The sequence below is a fragment of the Protopterus annectens genome, chromosome 2.part2 (genome assembly GCF_019279795.1).
Source record: "Protopterus annectens isolate FY-2018-M chromosome 2.part2, PAN1.0, whole genome shotgun sequence".
Lineage (NCBI taxonomy): Eukaryota > Metazoa > Chordata > Ceratodontiformes > Protopteridae > Protopterus > Protopterus annectens.
In genome coordinates, this window is record NC_056730.1 from 1,028,657,709 (window position 1) to 1,028,677,466 (window position 19,758).

A 19,758-nucleotide genomic window follows, 5' to 3' on the forward strand; every position below is an offset into this window, starting at 1 on the left:
TACGTGCTCACTGGCATGGGCTGACATGGCATCCAGGAACTGGTGGAATACTCTGGATGCTGATGCCTGTGAGATCCCCATGATATCCCCAGTTGAGATTTGGCAGGTACCTGTGGCTAGTATTCCTAGGCCTACACATTCCTTGTTATCCACTGGGATGGGTTCCCCTCGGTCAGTTCGGTGTGTCAGACATGGCCGACACAGCTCAACAATTTGCTGTAGGTTGTCCATGTCCACCCTATAGCGCTCCACTATCTCCAGCTCACGTAGCCTCTGGTAGGTTACCCTGGGTCTGTACACTCTTCTCCATCTCCTCACTGTGGGCTGATCAGCAGCATTCACATCCTCACCACTCTCAGCCTCTTGCACATGCTGTTCTATGTTGCCTGCTGCAGCCCCTATCATTTTGTAGTTTTGTTTGTCAAAAGTCCCCTGCTTGTGTACACAAGTGGTGTAGAGTATGGGAAAACCAGAGTAGAAGGTGTTTGCATAGTTTATAGTAGTGTTCTGGGCTGGGCTGGTCTTCTGCCTGTGTAATTGGCTGATTCTGATACATTTAATCTGCCAGCTTTGCTAGTTCTCCTTGATTACCTTCCTACTGCTGTTTTCCCTTCGCATTGCCTTCCTGTCTAAGCCCGGGGGTGCGCCGCACAAACAGAGTGCTCAAATGTGCACAGAGCTACTATTTCCTGGTTTAACTTTTTTTTTTTCCTTTAAAACCCGGTGCGTGGCTTGCACACCCACTTAGGCAATGTAGAGAGTGCTAAGCAGACTCAGACACACCCCCTTGCTTAGCTGTGCTTAGCTAGGAGTAAACCTGAGCCATAGGGCTCCAATCCTCTTACAGTATGCCTGACTCCCCCCCCCCCATGATGTCAGCTAACTCCTAGGCTTGCACAAAGCTATTCCTACTCTTACACTGCTGGGACCTGACTAGCATGCTGGGAAAAACTGGGATTCACTATCATTTCCCTTGTTTGCATAGGATTGTCTGCTAATGCATAGTTACATGTCACACTGAGCCTCCCCCCTTAGCAATCACTACTCACTGGCCATGTTGTCTTCTGCCTGCCATTGACTTGCATGGCAAAATAGTGATTTTAGTCAGAATGCTTATTTTAGGTTTATTTTAATTATTTCCCCCCCAATCCTGTTTGCGCGCCACTGCCCTATGCTTAAACAGCTGAGATCAGCTAAAAAAAATAAAAGTTGATTTTTTTTTATTTTGTAAGCTGTTTGCAATGCCAATGGACTTATACGTGGCCATTGACATGCTTCCTGACTGATACGCAGCCTTTATTTGAAGCTGTCACGGCTCCATTTTGGATTTTGCAGAAATGTACTCGGTTACTAACCAAGTATATTTCTACAGATTACACTAGTCCTGCATGGCCAGTTTCAAGCATCCTGGATTACAAATCCACCTCATTTGCATGGATTTCTCCTACAAATGGGGTGATTTGCATACAGGGGCTTAGTCCATGCAGGACTAGTGCAGGAGCGCTTGTGCACGGCCTGGCAAGCTGTTCCTGCATCGCACGGCTGACATATTGCCTGGTAGAGCTCCTGCACTAATCCTCCAAGCCATGCAAGGCATGCAGAATCCGGGGGAATGAATTTATCTATAGTTCAGATATAAATCTTAATTCAGAAGTGCTTTCACTAAATTCTGAATTTATCATTTATAATACCATGCATAATACTGAAAATAAGAAAGGTAAGCATATTTTCAGATCTTAAATGTAATGCAAACATGAAAAAACACAAAAATTAATTCTATGATTTTTGTCTATTAATATTCAAGATCTGATAAACATGAAACAGCAACACCACTGAACTGGCAGGCACCATCCATTCAATATATATATATATATATATATATATATATATATATATATATATATATATATATATATATATATATATATATATACACACATAGATATATCCATCTACAACCAATTTTTGCACATCAGGTCAGTGTGTCACTTCAGCAGTGACAATCATCTAGAGCCAATGTTTACACCACCAGGTGGCTAACTCTGCCACAATAATTCTTCCATACCACAATCACACACTCACACCTATGGCCAGTTTAGAGTGTCCAGTCCACTTACTGCATGTTTTTGGAATGTGGGAAGAAACCAGGTCACCTGGAGGAAATGCAAACAAGCACAGGGAGGACATGCAGAGTCCACACAGAAGGCACATCTGCCAAGAATCAAACCAGGAACATCTGAGTGTGAGGCAACAATGCTATCTGCTGTGCGACTGTGCCATCAATGTATGCATGTATTGCTTTTTCTACCCTAATCCTCATTGAGCTTACAGTTGTTCTCCTTGGATTTTGCATCTACTCTACCATGTTTCCTCTGGGTGCTTGTCTCCTTATCAGGTAGCCCTGGATGTAAAACTTTGCTGGGTATGCCATCAGGCTCCTCATAGAATTGACTCCTGCATTAGTTCAATTGTGGCCACAGGAAGTGAGATTCAAAGGGTGAGAAGGGGAGTCTGAATTTGGAGTTATCAAGTTACTGTGTGATTACAATGTCTAATAGTGCGAAGGGCTTCTGTGGGGACATTATGACATTGTTGCAACATCCTGTAATCTTAGGTGATGCACTGTAAGGAATCTGGTTTCCAAAAGACAGTGCAAAGGCATTGAGTTTCTAAAAGTCCTCTTCGCAGTGTAGTAGAGCTGACCACTGGGTTCACCATCCTAGCCACCCAGTAAACACTACCAGTGTCATGAGTCCAGTCTGAAACTCAGATAATGAGCATTGGTCATCCTGTATCTGAGCATTTAAGCTGGTAAACATTGAAATAAAAACCTTCCTACAAGAACCTACACACTTGGCTCAACTTTTATGTCGGTGCATAATTAATCACAACTGTTCTAATCTTAATTTTACTAACCTTAAAGCCTAAGAAAGTGCCTTACTGACTTTTGACAAATATATTAGTACATTGTGAGTGAGCAGGAATATTTTTATCTCTTTATCACCCTAGTTTGTCCCCTTATAATGGATTTTTGCATCATCACAGCCAACAGTTCTATGTGCGATACAAAATAAGTTTGGCAAAAATCAACAACCTTGATGAAACCCCCCACTGATATTTTCAGGGGAGACTTTATACATCTTTATATGAACTACTTCATCAGAATTTGTTGACACAATCAAATCTAAAATTTATTTCATCAATCAAAGGCATGCAAAACTTTCAACAAATAGTGCCATTCCTCTCCCCTGAATGCGTTTTCTACTTCTGCACTTAACATTACTAACTCCTCAATATTTTCCTGCTCACCCACCATCTGTAACCCTGTTTTATAATCTTTCTTAATGTCTGCCTCTCCTCCATGAGCCTACATTGGTCACTTCCAGTTAGAATCAGCATATATTTCACTGTCGTCTCTACTATAATACACATAAATAGCTTATATCATGATTAAATATTAATATCAGGCTGCAGTAGTGGCAAATATGGATCTCTAGTCTCTTTTGACAATTCTACTAATAAGGCTTGTCTGCAGGATTTGGGGTGTCACTCACCTGCTAACAATTTTATTGAACAAACCTATGAGATAGGGAACCAATTATCTTTTTTTTTTGCCTGTTTGCTCACCTTGTAGAACAGGCTGCCCTTACATATCAAGCAGAGTACTTCACTAGCAGAATTCAAAACCATTCTGGAGGAATGGATGTGTGATCAGTCAGAATGCTAGAGATATTCAGCACTTAGTACATGTCTGAGCAACTATGCAGCTGTTTAGGCACTGAAGTGCTTCGATGTGTCCCAGCCACTGTGTACCCATTATGAAAAAATTCATTACATACACCAATTTAATGATGTTTTCTGAAACAGAAATTATCCAGTGCTCACTTCAATATAGTCCCCACTTATTCTGAGCAGTCCCAGGACTAGAAATCCACAAACAGTTCTACTCATTGCATGTCACTGCATTTAACTCAATATTCTGAGGAGGAAAAACAACATATTAATCTGACACACATTACGGACAATTCCTGTTCAAGTAATGATTTTACTGTAGAAGATGAACAGATGCAACTTGTTCAGATCATTGTAATTTGTGTCTGCAATACTAAAAAAGTTGAAACAAGACAAAAGGAATAAGTAGTGGTGGTAATTTATGAGATTATACAAGAGTACATTTTACTCATAATGCTTGTATTCTGTTGTGACTCTCTGAATATCACAGCGACAAGAAGATCAAAATGAATCAAGATTATGTACTTGCAATTACTGGCAATGGGACAAAAAACTCTTCCCAAACAACTGCACAAATGAATCAGTGGAAATAACCTCCTGCTCCTTGTTTATGTTTCCTGGTATCTTTTGTTCCTGGCATCATGCATTTTTTTTTTTTTGCATACTGAACTCTTTTGATAGACTAAATTTTAAAGTGAGAACACTGTTGCAATTACCAACTGGAGACCACTCTTTTGAGTCCGTTAGTCTTTGGGAATAGATGCTGCTGGGGGTGTGTCATAGCAATATATCCACCCAGGATTATGCCTTGTGTAAAGTTTTAACAGTAAGGATGCTTCCAAGGAACACTTTAAAAAACAGCACTGGGGAAGGTTTTATCCACTTCCATTTGTGCTCTGCTGGTATCTTGTTTGGGTAAAGTACTTGCCACTGTCAGGCTCACTAAACTATGTGTGTTTCATCCATCTAGCATAAACTGCATCATCATTCTTCTATCGATGACTGCAGTATTTAGGACAAAGTATAGTCTTCTATACAGGGGCAGTCACATTATTAGAACAACAAATTTGCTGTACCACCTTTCTAAACCTTGCCACTCAGGAACTGATCTCATCTGTTGGATTCGCTATCCGATTTGGTAGTACAGTAATTGTGCGGTAGAGCAAGTGGCATGGAGGAAATGGCTGTTTAGTTTGATTATGGCTCATCTAGTTAAAACTAAGTGATGGACCAACTCATCAAGAACAACTGCCTGAAAAAGCTACTCAATGAAGAAACTAAATGAAAGTATTTTGCAGGTGGCAAACCCTGCAAACCTCCCACGGCATACATATATGTATATATATATTGAAGTGGACTCAGTCAAATAATCGTATCACTGACCGACATCCACGAAAAGTCACAATGCCAAATTTTGATATTGTCAAATTACATCCCGAATTCGACCTAAGAACAAGCATTAACATGGGTCAAGATAGAGGCGAGATTTGTACTTCGAAAACATCGGAGTTCGACATTATCCCCATTCAATCTCCGGACTTTGTCCAAAGAGGATTGTGGAAGGAATACACTTCAATATATATATATATATATATATATATATATATATATATATATATATATATATATATATATATATATATATATCAACTTAATGGTCAAACAAACATGAAAATATTGAAATCTCTAAAACGGAAATTTCAGTACCTGTACACACTTTGAAACTGCACCATCAGTAATTTCTTATGGAAAACAGCAATTGGTAAGTTGAGATTCACAGAGTTATGTTTAGTGAGTTAGAGATTCATCCAGTTTGTGCTTAGCAAGCAACTTAGAAGTTATCCTTTTAAATGGTAACACAGGATTTTACAATTTTGGTAATATCTTTATCTCCACTGTAAGTTTTATTACATTTACTATTTTTGTGACATTTGGTATTTTCTTATATGCTTCATTACAGTTTTGTAAAAGCAATAATCTTAACATACACACACACACACACACACACACACACATATGTATATATATATATATATATATATATATATATATATATATATATATATATATATATATATATATACAGTATATGTATATATATTTATTGGGATACTCTATACTACACAAAGCAGATAATATGCAATATTTTCTGTTTCGCATCATAAAGCAAGTAAATAGATATTTTCACAGCGCATGAAAAGGTTAACCCTACTACTCCTAGGACACAATCCCCCGGATTCTCGAAAGCTTGCACGGAGTGCAAGATCAGTGCAGGAACTCAAGCAGGCAATATGTCTGCCGTGCAATCCAGGAAGAGCCTGCAGGAGCGTGCATGAGCGCTCCTGCACGAATCCTGCACGGAGAAAGTCCTGGTATGCAAATCACCCCATTTGCAGGTGAAATCCATGCAAACGAGGTGATATTGCAATCCAGGACGTTTGTAACAGTCCATGCAAGACTTGTGCTATCTGCAGAAATGTACCTGGTTAGTAACCGAGTACATTTCTGCAAAATCCAAAACGGAGCTATGACAGCTCCAAATAAAGGCTGCATACCTTGTAGTAAGCATGCCAATGGCCAAGTATAAGGCCATTGGCATTGCAAACATAAAAAAAATACAAAAATCAACTTTTTTTTTTTAGCCAATCTCGGCTGTTTAAGAGTAGGGCAGTGGAGTGCAAACGGGATCGGGGAGGAATAATAAAATAAACCCAAAATAAGCAGTGTAACTAAAATCACTATTTTGCCATGCAAGACAATGGCTGGCAGAAGACAACCTGGCCAGTGAGTTGTGGTTGCTAAAGGGGGAGGCTCAGTGTGAGACATGTATCTATGCATTAGCAGGCAATCCTGTGCAAATGAGGGGAAGGATAGTGAATCCCAGTTTTCCCCAACATGTGAGTCAGGTCCCAACAGTGTAAGAGTAGGGATAGCTTGGTGCAAGCCTAGGAGGTAGGTGACTCCATGGGGGTGTATGTCAGGCATACTGTAAGTGGATTGGAGCCCTGGGGCTTGGGTTTGCTCCTAGCTTAGTCCAGCTAAGCTGGGGGTGTGTGTCTAAACTTGTTTAACACTCTTTACAAAGCCTAAGTGGGTGTGCATGCCACACACCAGGTTTTATAGGAAGAAAACAAGAGGTTAAACCAGGAAATAGCAGCAGTGTGCACATTTGAGGACTCTGTTTGTGCGGTGTGCCCCCAGGCTTAAACAGGATGGTAATGGGAAGGGAAAACAGCAATATGAAGGTAATCAAGGAGAACTAGCTTAGCTGGCAGGTGAAATGTATCAGAATGAGCCAATTAGACATGCAGCAAACCTGCCCAGTCCAGAGCACTACTATAAACTAAGCAAATACCTTCCCCTCTGGTTTTTCCTACACTCTACACTACCGTTGTAAACAAGCAGGGAACTTTTAACACTCACAACAGCAAAATTATAGGGGCTGTAACAGCTATCATACAACTTGTGGAAGAGGCTGAGCGCGGTGAGGATGTGAATGCTGTCGACCAACCCACAGCGAGGAGATGGAGAAGACTGTGAAGAACCAGGGTAACCTTCCAGGGGCTACATTAGCTGGAGATAGTGTAGCATTATAGGGTGGACAGGGACCTCCTAGAGCAAATTGTTGAGCTGTGCCGGCCACGCCTGACACACAAAACTAACAGAGAGGAACTCATCTCAGTGGATACCAAGGTATGTGTACACCTAGGAATATTAGCTACAGATACCTTGCAAAGGCCAACTGAGGATATGATGGGGATTTCACAGGCATCAGCATCTAGGGTACTCCACCTGTTCCTGGATGCCATGTCAGCACATGTCAGTGAGCATGTATATTTCCCCAACACCCGTGATGTGTTGGCCAGCAATATGCAACTGTTCCACCAAATAGCAGAATACCCTAAGGTAGTGGGTGCTATAGACTGCACACACATATGCATCAAAGCACCACCCGGTGAGCGGGGTAGGGTCTACATCAACCCCAAGGGTTTCCACTCCATCAACTGCCAAGTTGTGTGCGATGCCCAGGGCATAATAATAAATGTGTGTGCTGGCTGCTCTGGAAGCTATCATGATTCCTACATCTGGCATATGATGCAGCTGTCTCAGAGATTTGCCAATGGGGATATCTCTCACAGTCACCTAGTGGGGGATGCTGGATACGCACTGGAGCCATAGCTGATAACACCCATCAGAAATGCACACACATCCAAACAAGAACTCCATAATGAGGCACATGCACGGAGCAGAATTATAGTAGAGCATGTGTTTGGGATGCTCAAGTCACGGTTCCGGTGCCTGGACACATGCGGTGGAGCCTTGCAGTACTGACAAGCTACATGTACCCAAATTGTCCTTGTATGTGCCATGCTACAGAATATGATCCTGCGGAAACAGCTGCAGCAGGAACCACACGGGGCAGGGCCACACAGCCCCCCACCATTGCCAAGGCCTGCACAGGCACAGAGTGACTCGGAGGAGGAACAACCTGAGCCTGCCCCAGTAGGCAGAAGGAGGTGTGCCCAGTATGCCCTGGCCTTAGCAAAGTGGCAACGCATAGCACATACACTGACACAGGAGGGACCCAGGGAATAACACCTCTCTCCGACTCTCATATACATTAAAAGGGATGCCAAACAGTACACTACCTGTGCCTAACCATGTGTAGGGAGTGTGGTATGTGCATCCAACATCGGCAGCCCTGCAGCACCACCCTCAATACTGGGACACCCACAAGGTAAGTGACTCACATATGACAGTCGGGGGGGGGGTCACATACCCAACAACAGTCACAGCCAGCAGGACTGGTGTAGACAAACAAAAGCAAAGGCTGTGCTATGGCCTCTTACTGAGGCCTATGGGTAGCCTCCCCCCCAGGCCTACACAGACAGACTACAGCAGTTCAGGCAGTGGGATGTCAGTTCTGAAGGGTAGGAAGTCAGAAACTAATATGTAGGTAATTAAAAGCTAAGATCTGTAGTACACTGGTATGCTTCTAGCCAGCACAATAGGTAAGACTACAAACTGAAATGGAGTACCCGACATACTAGTACAGTAACTAGCAAGTGTGTACAAGTGTCAGGTGTGCCCCCCATCCGACACAGAAATGTAGTCACAGTTAGGTATGCCCCCCCAATCCTATGTAGAAATGTAGAAATTGTCAGGTGTGCCCCCCATCCTACGTAGAAATATAGTATCAGTCAGGTGTGCCCCCTCAATCCTGTGTAGAAATGTAGAAATAGTCAGGTGTGCCCCCCCATCTCATGAAGAAATATAATAACAGTCAGGTGTGCACCCCCCGCAATCCTGTGTAGAAATTAAGAAAGAGTCAGGTGTGTCCCCTCATCCTATGCAGAAATGTAGTAACAGTCCATGCCAAATGATTGACGGATATCCTGCAGAGACAGCATGCTACCTGTAGGTGTACAACACAAAGGTCAGCACTGCAGTACAAACTATCTGGACTCGATCCACACATTCATTACAGATGGCCATACTGGGCATGCCCACACACTTAAACACATGAAGGCCATGTCTGCAAAGACCAGTGGACCAGACATATCTGGCAGCCTCAGATGTTAGTGTAGACACACTTCAGTATGCAGCACACATGCTTTGCACACACAGTGGATAGGAATATAGGCATATATGGAAGGACAACACACTATAATAAGCCAAAGGTAGACATACATAGATGTATGGAAGAGGGTGACTGTGACAAGGAGCTATCCAGGCCTCTCCCACCCAGCACACAGCCAAAGGGCCACAACCACAAGAGGGTCTGATGTCACACACTGCAGATACTAGCCACTGGTATCTGTCAGCATTACAGAGTATGTGGTGCACGTGTCAGCTGTGCAACATGACTGTTCAAGGAAGTAGTCATCTAGCAGCTGTATACATGTACCTGTGGAATATGACCCAGGTTGTGCCCACATGTGGCGTGTCAACCCCCTAGATGAATGGATTATGGCCCGTGCACACACACTGCCCTCCCCATAGCCCCAGCTTGACAAGCCTGCTGAGGTCATCTACTGTGAAATACACCTTTGGGAGAGTTGTATCCCAGTAATCTCCGTGGCATGCCCCATGACTGTGTACTGCTGTAGTGCGATAAAATAGTTAGGCAGGGGTTTAATTCCCAGACATGGCAACTGTGTGGGTGTCTGTCTGTCTGTGTAGAGAGCAATGCTTTTTATGGTAGCCACACTCCCTACAATTCAAATGCTCATCTTTAGCAAGGCTGCTGATGTCATCCACCTAAAAATACTCCTCTGGGTAGCTGCAGCCCACTAAACTCCATAGCATGTCCTGTAACTGCGACCTGCTGTAGTGTAATAAATTAGTTAAATAGCTGTTTTAATCCCAGACATGGCAGATGTGTGTATTTCTGTCTGACTCTGTCTTTGTAGAGGGCAATGTTTTTAGGATAGTCACACTCCCTACAATTCAAATGTTCATCTTTGGCAAGGCTGCTGATATCATCCACTTAGAAATACACCTCTGGGAAGCTGCAACCCAGTAATCTCCATAGCGTGTCTTGTAACCGCATACTGCTGTCATGTGATAAATTAGGTAGATCGCTATTTTAATCCCAGATATGGCAAGTGTGTTTGTGTGTCTATCTGTCTGTGCAGAGAGCAATGCTTTTTAGGGTAGTCAAACTCCCTACAATTCAAATGCTCATCTTTGGCAAGGCTGCTGATGTCATCCACCTAGAAATATACCTCTGGGAAGTGGTAGCCCAATAATTTCCATAGCATGCCCTGTAACTGTATACTGTTGTAATATGACAAAATAGGTAGATAGCTGTTCTAATCCCAGACATGGCAAGCATTTTTGTGTGTGTCTGTCTGACTCTGTCTGTGGAGAGACCAATGTTTTTTAGGGTAGTCACACTCCCTACAGTTCAAATGCTCATCTTTGGCAAGGCTGCTGATGTCATCCACTTAGAAATACACCTCTGTGAACCTGTAGCCCAATAATCTCTGTAGCACGTCCTGTGACTGTGTACTGCTGTAGTCTGATAAATTAGGTAGGTAGCTGTTCTACTCCCTGACATAGCAAGTGCGTGTGTGTGTGTGTGTGTGTCTGTCTGTGTAGAGAGCAATGCTTTTTAGGGTAGTCACACTCTATACAATTTGTATGCTCTACTTTGACAAAACTGCTGATGTCATCCACCTAGAAATACACCTCTGGGAAGTACGTAGCTCATTAATCTCTGTAGTGCGTGCCATAACTGTGTACTGCTGTAGTGTGATATAGACCTCTGTGAGGGGTTTTATACCCATGCATGTCGGTTGTGGATGTTCTTGTGTGTGTTTCAATGTCTGTGTGAGGAGCAACGCATTTTAGGCTAGTCACACTCAGTAAATGTCCAATGGCCAGCTTTGGCAGACCTGCTGATGTCATCCAATGTGAAATACACCTTTGGGGAGGCACCTTTGGGGAAGGAAGTCTTCAGTAATCCCTGTGGTGCGTCCTTTAACAGCTCCATGCTGTAGTGTGATATAGACCTCTGTTAGGGGTTCTATACCCACACATGTGAGTTGTGAATGTTCTGTGTGTGCTTCAATGTCTGTGTGGGGAGCAATGCATTTTAGGCTAGTCACACTCATTGCATATCCAATGACTTACTTTAGCAGTCCTGCTGATGTCATCCAATGTGAAATACACCTTTGGGGAAAGAGGTCATCAGTAATCCCTGTGCTGTGTCCTATAACAGCTCCATGCTGTAGTGTGATATAGACTTCTGTTAGGTGTTCTATACCTACACATGTCAGTTGTGGATGTTTTGTGTGTGTTTCAATGTCTGTGTGGGAAGCAATGCATTTTAGGCTAGTCACACTCAGTGCATATCCAATGACTTACTTTGGCAGTCCTGCTGATGTCATCCAATGTGAAATACACGTTTAGTGAAGGAGTACTCCAATGATCTCCATGGCGCTTACTATAATTGTGTAGTGCTGTAGTGCAATAAACTAGTTAGGTAGGGGTTCAACTCCCAGACATAACAGGTGTGTGTGTGTTTGTAACTTGTATTGTGTGTGGATGTGGGAGTGAGTGTGTGACACCTGCGCCCAATGTGGGATGGGTTTTGCAAATGTCTTTTATGGTGGTCCTATATCACAATGTCCACTGTACAGGGATAACAGTTGTGAAATAGCCGAGAGGCTGGGGTGCAAATCCATACCCATACATGTGACATCATGACCAGGCAATCACAGTTAGCAACCCCAGTATTACCCAGAGCACACTCTCAACCCATGTCACATACACATACACACACACACACACACACACACACACACACACACACACACACACACACACACACACACACACACGCCAAGGCAGCAGCCAATATGTGTGTAGTACACTGCATATTGGAGACTGATAGTAACTATGGAGTGATTGCACTGGCCTACAGAGGGCATGACACCCTGTCCATCTGTCCAATAGGCACATACATGCAAACAGTGCACCATCCCTATGTTCTTCACTGGACACCTGCAACACCTGTGGTGCCATCGCATGTGACCCACAAAGGACATACCATGCCTGAAAACATGCCCTGTATGGACAGATGCCACTGATGTCAGGGAATGCCATTAGCATGCTATCAATATAGGTGCAAGGTTAACCTGCTGTCCATTACCAGTTCCTTCCACAGGTGGCCAAGACTGGCACATCTGATGATAATCTGTGTACACAACATGGGCCCAACACCCCAGGTACAGTTCCACATGTCACTGCACATGCATGTGGCAGGTGTGCACATCCCAGGCACCATCCATGTCATGGACTAGGGAACACATAAATGGCAAGTGATGCACAGCATTGGCCACACGCAATAGCCACCCAAGTGACTGGATGGTGGATACAATACCCACCTGTGTGGGCAAATGCAGAAATTACAGGCCTGAGCCACAATGCAGACCATTGTCATGTGGTCTGATGCCAAGGTATACCCATCACCTAGCCTTGTATAGCTGTCTGGCACAGTTGACCACCACATACCCATGCAGAAATGTACCCATGCATGTCAGTACTGGCACCCTGTGTGTTCATGTGTGTGTTGTATGATGTGTATGATCACATCCACACTCACTACAGCCCCCCAGTGGCATACTGAAGCATGCTGTTTGATGTCAGACACCTCCCCATACCCTTTGCCCATATAACCTTCGTATGACCCATGTGGTGCATGTGATACTTGCACAGTAATGGGTTGTGGCAATCTCACTAGGGATAAGCTGTATCCCTGGACCTGCCAAGTGTGTCAATGTGTGTGTGTCCCTGTGAGAGTGTGGCTGTGTTACCGCTGGCACCTGTTCATGTGGACAGGCACGTGTACATCACCTACCATATAGCTACCATATGCCTGTTGCAAATGTCACTCACCATCACATATATGTTCTGCAGACTCCACAACAGGTAACCTATGTGGTGCATCCAACAACTGCATAGGACTGTGATAGCACTACATAGTCATTAGGGGTTTGATACCCTGTGCTGGTAGGTGTGTGACGCAAACATCTTAGGTTTTACTCTCCCACCCCTCCCTGACTTGTCAGTGCCTCTGTCTATCTCTCTCACTCCCTCACTGGTGAATGTGGAGACCTATACCTGCTTTTCTTAGGCAGCAGCAGCATGTGTATTTTAGGTAATTGCTCATGAACAGCTGATGGTCTCTGCACAAATTGCAGCCCTCCCCTAGTTGATTGCATGTGGAACAGCTGTGGTAACATTCCCATAGCCAGTTGCATGGAAACACACTCCAATATCTAGGAATATCATATTTGTGTTGGTCCTTTTCATTCACTGTGAGCAGGGACTCATTCTGTTGTTTGGCAAACAGCATCTCAGATGGAGTAGGGATTTACCTCTGACAACATACACTGTGGAATCAGGCCAACACACAGGAGGGGGATGTGCCTGACCTGACTACAGACTGTATGTGCTGCTATACTGCATTCGGAGTAATGTTGGTTTAACAGGGTGTGAGCAGATATGGCTGTCCTACGTGTATGAATACCTACCATGTCAGTTGTATGTTTATGAGGACTCCCCATCTGTTGGGTCATCTGCAGACTGGGCAGTGTGTGGTGCATTTGGTGTCATGTGTTACCCACAGAACATGTATCTGTGAACTGCAGAAGATACTGTGAAGATTGTAGTCTGTAGATGGTGAAAGCCATGACAGTTACTGACTTCATATCCCTTATAGGACATATGTTGCAACAAACCCTGTTACAACAGTAAATGTATGATGTTTTTACAGCAGTGTGTCAATATTGGCCCTGTGTATGTGCTTCCAGCCACAACTCAGTCAACCTTTGTACATATGTCATGCATTAAGAGGTGCATATATGCTGTACACCATAATTAGTGTCATCATATCTGATAACAAGCCAGTGAGATAGACTGCTACACATGTTATGTATAGTAGGGGTTATATTTGATGACATAACCTGGATATACTGTAGTTGTTTGTACAGTACTGAGGTCTGTGTACATATGGTGAATGTCAACAGTGTGTGTATTGTTAATATGTACCTTGGCCTGTGTACAGACTGTGGTAGTTGTCATCGTCCTAGGTCCCATCCTAGCTGATACTACATGCTGCTCCACTGTATGTTACCGTATTGGGTTACGTGTTTGTAGAGCCATACACACACACATGTACCATACCACAGTCAGCCATCAGACCAAACTGTGTAGTGGCCCAGTATATGTAGGGTTAGTGTGTAAGTGTCATATATGAGGATGGTGTCGAAAATATAGTTTATATACTGCAATATCATGCTAGCTTGCCATATGTGGCTGTGGCTGTGTTCTCATTGGTTGTGCTTATGCAGTTCCACACAGGTATATCTTACCCTGTGCTGTGACATACCTGTACAGCCTGCTATATATGCAGGTACATGTGCATTCCCCCATAGGAGATGTAACCCAGTGTTGAGCCAGTATGTCTGTGGCCTGCACCGTGCATTGTTACATGCCTAGGAGCTTAGTGTACTTACCCAGAGAGATGTCATGTGCAGATACTCACCATATGTACTGCTGCCGGGCCTCCCCTAACAGTCATGTATGTCAGACAGAGCAGTGGGATGCTGTACAGATGTATGTCAATATCTAGTGGGTAGTATGTGGCCATGGCACCCCTGTACCAGCGGTTATTATGTGTCAGGCCAGACAGGGGTGTGTGAATGCATAACTTATGGTGGCATATGTATACCAGTCGTTATGTGTTATACTCATCTACATGGCTGTTAACATCCATATTGTCAGGCATGGTACACATGTTTTGCACTAAGGGGTTCTGTGTATACCCCTGGACTGTACAGAGTGTGTCAGAATGTCCACACATATTGGCCAATATCTCTGCTGCAGTCAACAGGGGCAGTACGTGCTAGCAGCGGTACTTTACTATGATGTCCTTAGGATGTCTATCAGTAGCCAATAGCACACAAGTGGAAAGCAGATGTGACCTCCCACACACACCATGTCTGTAAAGACAATCCCAATTACAGTAGCAATAGTATATACAGAACTGTAATAGTACACAAATAAAAATTTTCCATTTCTACAAACCTGTGTGTGGTGTTATGTCCTATGACCTATCTGGGTATATGTTGCAGGCAATGATTGTCATTTGTATGGGTGGCCCATAAAGTGTCCAGTTGTTCAGGTGTAAACTTTAGGCATAGTGGCTGTTCCATAAGTCATATTATATATATATATATATATATATATATATATATATATATATATATATATATATATATATATGTGTGTGTGTGTGTGTGTGGGAGGAGAGGCTGGACTCTGCCCTTCTGAGTTGGGAATTTCTGGTTAAAGGCTTATAGTGCCTGCATATTTGAACTGCTTCTTACTGAAACTGGTACACCTTGTTTGCTGTAGCATAGACTAGATCCAGGCCTGCTGAATCTAGCTTTGTTTGTATAACTTGAGCACTAATCCAGGCATTCTTTAAAGTATTCAATTGTATTTATTACTGCTTGGTAGTAATTTGATTAAGTGCAGCTATCATTCTAAGTCTTTTGGATTAAGCACTTGGGCTTCAGACCAGTTGTTTTACATTAGGAAGGTTTGTGGCCTGCACTGTGGTGGCAGGACAGGTAGCTTACATCCTTCTAAGTTGGGAACTGCTGATTGAGGGCTCAGTGTCTTTTATTCTAAAAGTGTATTAATTCTGGTTTAAGCACTTGGGCTTCAGGCCAGTTATTTTACATTAAGAGGGTTCGTGGTCTGCACTCTTGTGGGAGGAGGCTGGACTCTGCCCTTCTGAGCTGGGAATTTCTGGTTAAAGGCTTATAGTGCCTGCATATTTGAACTGCTTCTTACTGAAATTGGTACACCTTGTTTACTGTAGCATAGACTAGATCCAGGCCTGCTGAATCTAGCTTTGTTTGTATAACTTGAGCACTAATCCAGGCATTCTTTAAAGTGTTCAATTGCATTTATTACTGCTTGGTAGTAACTTGATTAAAGTGTAGCTATCATTCTAAGTCTTTTGGATTAAGCACTTGGGCTTCAGACCAGTTGTTTTACATTAGGAAGGCTTGTGGCCTGCACTGTGGTGGCAGGACAGGTAGCTTACATCCATCCAAGTTGGAAACTGCTGATTGGGGGCTCACTGTCTGTTATTCTAAAAGTGTGCTAGTTCTGGTTTAAACACATGGGCTTCAGGCCAGTTATTTTACATTAAGAAGGTTCGTGGTCTGCACTCTTGTGGGAGGAGAGGCTGGACTCTGCCCTTCTGAGCTGGGAGTTTCTGGTTAAAGGCTTATAGTGCTTGCATATTTGAACCGTTTCTTACTGAAATTGGTACACCTTGTTTGCTGTAGCATAGACTAGTTCCAGGCCTGCTGAATCTAGCTTTGTTTGTATGCTTGTTGTTTGTTTGCTTGTTATTTCCCTGAAACACTAATTCCACCTAAAACGTGGCTTTTCAGTGCTTCTGTGGATCCCTGATGATATCTGCATTGCTTACTGTACTTATTTCCTTGTTTCACTTGAATGAAAGTTACTGTATGTCGTTTTTGCATTTAAGTTACCTGTATCACATTGCATTTAAGTTACCTGGCACTTGCTCACTAAAGCAATTATATAAGTCAGCACTAAAAAATTAAAAGCACTACACCCTCACAAACTCCCCTTGAGTACCTTGTTCCCCATTGGCCCTTTTTTTCAATTTTAAAGGAATTCCCAATACTATTCTAGCATGTCCAAAGGTCAGTTGTCAATCTCCTCTCTGGTCCAGCTGGTGAATCTAGGAATCTTGAGGCAATGTTACAACTGCCTCATGTACACAGACAACCCTCTCCTCTTCCCAACAAATTCCAACACATGTGAGAGATGCAACCATATAGCCAAACTGGAGGCTAAGCTCTCTCAACTCAGTAGTGGCATAACCAGTTAGGAGGAAAAGGAAACCACACTCACTACAATTCCAGTCTCACATAGACCTACCATAACAGCAAACCAAACACATAAACACACAAAAACATACTCGCAGGCTCTAAATAAAAATTTGCCTAAGCAGCAGAGACCTCTAAAGCAGACACCCAAGCAACCGCTACCCCAAAGCAAAACACATGCAACACATAGCTCACAAAGCCAGTGTGCTGAACAGTCACAGCCTTTAAGGCTAAACAACACAACTGATGCACTTGTAATAGGTGACTCTACCGTCAGGCACACTGACGTCCCGCTCACCAGGCTGAACAAGGAAAAGGTCATGGTGAGCTGCCTGTTGGGCACTAGGATCCGCCACATAACACAAGCACTCATGTCACTCCAAGGCAAGTACAAATATGACTCAGTCATTGTCCATGCTGGTGTGAATGACCTGAGACGTACCTCCCTGGACTACATGAAAAGAGATATAGAGAAGATCTCTGAGCATGTAGCCCAGGCCGGTATGACCCTGACCTTGAGTAGCACCTTACCCTCACCAAGAATGATGCCACAATATGAAGACAAGATGATCAATTTCAACAATTGGCTTAAGTATTGGTGTCATTCAAAGGGGATCCAATGCCTGTCAGCCTGGGATAATATGCTCGACAAGCCACAATACTTCACTAGGGACGGCTTGCACCTATCACCCCTGGGCTTTCGGATATTGGCAAAGGCTCTTGCTACCCCCATAGTGCCTTTTTTAGGCAAGGCTCAAAAGACAAACCCACCTCCATAGGTATCACAAGGGATAAGAAACTAAGAGTAGTGCTACTCAATGCCAGAAGTCTAAACCTCAAGATGCATGCACTCGAAACTCTCCTTAGCATGGAGAACATTGATATCTGTGCAGTAACAGAAACCTGGTTCAAGGCTCCCAAGAGCACCCCAGCACTACCAGGTTATACCTCATGCCATGCTTTTTGGCCCCAAAACTTGGACCGAACCACAAAAGGAAGGGGAGTATCAATATTCTTCAAAGATACCCACATCTCCAGGTTGGTGGCACAACACGAAGCATCAGAGACTATCCATGTGCAACTAACAGTGGGTAAAACTGCCTTCCAGTTTATAGCCTGCTACAGACCACCCTCCCAAACCCAGAAACTCCACTCGGCCTTCTTGAGAACACTGGAAAATATGAAGGTCTCTCCAAACACCATTATATTAGGTGACTTCAACTACCCAAACACAGACTGGGAGCATTACTCTAGCTCCAACACCCTAGCCCAAAGGTTCCTAGAATTTATAAACTCAAATGCTATGGAACAACTTGTTACCACTCCCACAAGAGGGGAAAACATACTGGACCTGATCATCACCAACATGGGGACTCTATGCTCCAGACCAGAAGTGTATCCCTCACTGGTAAGATCAGACCATAAACTAATCTCACTGGATATTCACATCCCGACCCCACACCCTGAACAGGAAATCACAGTGAAAAACTTCTCTAAAGCAAATTTCACACTCCTCAAAACCGAGGTGGAATCCTTCAAAGCCCCCGGGCCTGTGGAAAATACGGCCCAGACTGCAGAATCCTTTATAAACGCATTCTGTGAACACCTTCAGGAATGCATGGATCATGCAATCCCAAATAAAACCAAGACCCAATCCTCCAAAGGCAGACGTCCTGCCTGGTGGACCCCAGCCATAAACAAACTATACAATAGAAGGAGGAAGCTACTACATGATAGAGCAAAATCCCAAAAAGGGAAGGCATCTCTGATCAGTATTAGCAAAAAACTACGGGCACTCATAAAATCGTCTAAGGCCAGCTTCGAGAGAAAAATTGCACAGGACACTAAGGATAATCACAAGGCTTTCTTTAGTTATGTTAGGAACCTGGGTGGGAATTCCCAGATATGCTCAGAATTAGTCCAAAATGACAAAAAAATACATCAAAGCCACAGACATTGCCAACATCCTAGCTGACAGGTTCAGCGCAAACTTCTCCCCCTCTTCCCCACCAAAAGGGCAAATATCTATCCCAGCAGAGTGGTGCCCCCCCCCCGACATCTCAGATGCTCAGGTAAGAGCCGCCCTCTCCAAAGCAAAAAACACAGCATCAATGGGACCAGACGGTGTCCCGGGCTGCATCCTACATGAACTCCAAGAAGAGCTAAACCCAAACATAAAACTACTGTTCAATCTCAGCCTTACTACAGAATATGTACCCAAAGAGTGGTGTACAGCAACGGTGGTCCCTCTCCACAAAGGTGGTGCCTCAATGGATCCTGGAAACTATCGCCTCATAAGCCTGACTAGCTTGTTCTGCAAAGCTATGGAAAGAATCATCGTGGACCTTATAAATAAAGATATTGGGGACCTACAGACACTGGATCCTACGCAGTTCGGCTTTGTTAAGGGCATATCCTGCCTCTTAAATGTGGTCGATTTCTTTGAAACAGTCACCAAGGCCATTGACGAGGGTAAGGTAGTCCACACAGCCTACCTGGACCTCACAAAAGCCTTCGATACAATACCCCACTCGGGAATTATAGATAAGCTCATCAGCTTAAATATAAACCCCTATGT